At 41.8% G+C, this 1,677-nt stretch overlaps 1 pseudogene; it reads right to left on the reverse strand.

Moving 5' to 3' along the window:
• Window positions 1–1,143: 1,143 nt before the first annotated feature.
• On the reverse strand, window positions 1,144–1,250 carry LOC115871306 (annotated as a pseudogene).
• Between the last annotated feature and the right edge of the window lie 427 nt (window positions 1,251–1,677).

The following is a 1,677-nucleotide window of genomic DNA, read 5'->3' on the forward strand; positions in this document are numbered from 1 at the left end:
CTTAAGTGGAGAGCAAATGTTTTGAGAATGCTGAGGGCAATGAATGTACAAATGTGCTTTACACAATTGATGATGTATGTATGGCTTGTGATAAAAGTTGTATGAGCTCCTAATAAAACGATTAAAAAAAAAAAGAAATTATATTACCTGGAAGGCCCTCCTTGTCTCTGACCTCTTTCTGGTCAACAATCTTATCAATGACTGAAATGAAGAGATAAGAGGCACTCTTTTCAAAATTGAAGATGATGTGAAACTTAAAAAGTAATCACGGAGATTGAGGCAAAATTCTGAGAAATCTTGAAAGCCTGGAACAATGTGCAACAAGGAATAAGATGAAATTTAACAAGGATGCTTGGACAGCCTGTGCAAGTCCAAAAATGTATCTCTAGGAGTATAAATGGATTGACCCAGTGGCTGCAGCCGTGGGCTCCAACGTAAAACTTGTGGGGACGGCACGTTTCCTTCTGTGGTAGGTCAGGTCTCTGCGCATGAGCACCTCATAGCAACAGTAACAAGGAGCATCAAACCTCTATTAAGAGGAGTGTTCACTATGAGTCAGTGGTGTGAACTGGTTGCCAAAGAATGAATTCTGCCTTTCACTTATTTTATTCATGAATATTTCTGACACACCACTGGTCTGTCAGCTTATCATACTCTGCTGGCTTGTGTGCTGCTGTGACGATGGAGGCTATGTCACTGGTATTTCAAATGCCAGCAGTCACCCAACGTGAAGAGGTTTCAGCGGAGCGTCCAGACGAAGAGCTGCCAGTGAAAAGGACTGGCCGCCCCGCGTCTCAGGAAGGCGCCACCGGAACCCTGACGCATAGCTTCAAGACACTGTCAGATACTGAAGGCCTAAGGGATGAAGCAGAACATTGTTGGAGACGGGGCTGGAGGGCGGGCCCATCAGGTCTGAGAGCACTCGAAATGTGACTGAGGAAGAGCTGATTTTTCAGAGTGGAGTTAACCATGGTGACAGGAGTCTGGTTGAGCCTATGGGAGGGGAGCTTTGGGATCCTCATCTGCTGATTGCGCATATTTGACAATTCAACAGGGATTCTATTAGGCATTTGGGTTATAAACCAATTGCCATAAAGTCAATCTCAACTCGTAGTACTCTACAGAACAGAGTACAACTACCCCGTAGGGTTTCCAAGGCTGTGATCTTGCAGCTAGAGGATATTATCAGATATTAAACTTAAAAGAAAAGATACTACACTTAATCTTAGACAAAAGGCCCAGAAAGATGTGGCAGTCTGCTTCCAAAATGGCTGTAATCTTTATAGAAGCAAACTACCTCATTTTCTCCCAGTCTTAGGCTACATTTATAAAACTATATAATCTTAAAACAAGGGGAAGTGAATCCTATTGCCATCCTTGCTTGGTGAGTTCATAAATACTAGGCTATAATTTCATAGGTCTATAGATCAGTCAGAATTTTGTACTAAAGAGAGCCACCAGAATGGATAAGGAATTAAAAATAATCAAAATTAACCGACCTATATCAAGTGGATTCTCAATGTGAAGACCAGGAATAGTAAATCTTAGGAGAAAAGAGGATGGCTTATGGTAGAATCTTGCTAAACACCAAGACATATATATGAGGAGAAAAGAATCCACCCAAAAGAATGTGTAGGAGTGGTAAGAGAACAGGAGAAGAATCTGGAAGCTAAAACA

This window comes from Echinops telfairi, unplaced genomic scaffold (assembly GCF_000313985.2).
Source record: "Echinops telfairi isolate 266 unplaced genomic scaffold, ASM31398v2 ScPeMD7_5167;HRSCAF=5991, whole genome shotgun sequence".
Taxonomy (NCBI): Eukaryota; Metazoa; Chordata; class Mammalia; order Afrosoricida; family Tenrecidae; genus Echinops; species Echinops telfairi.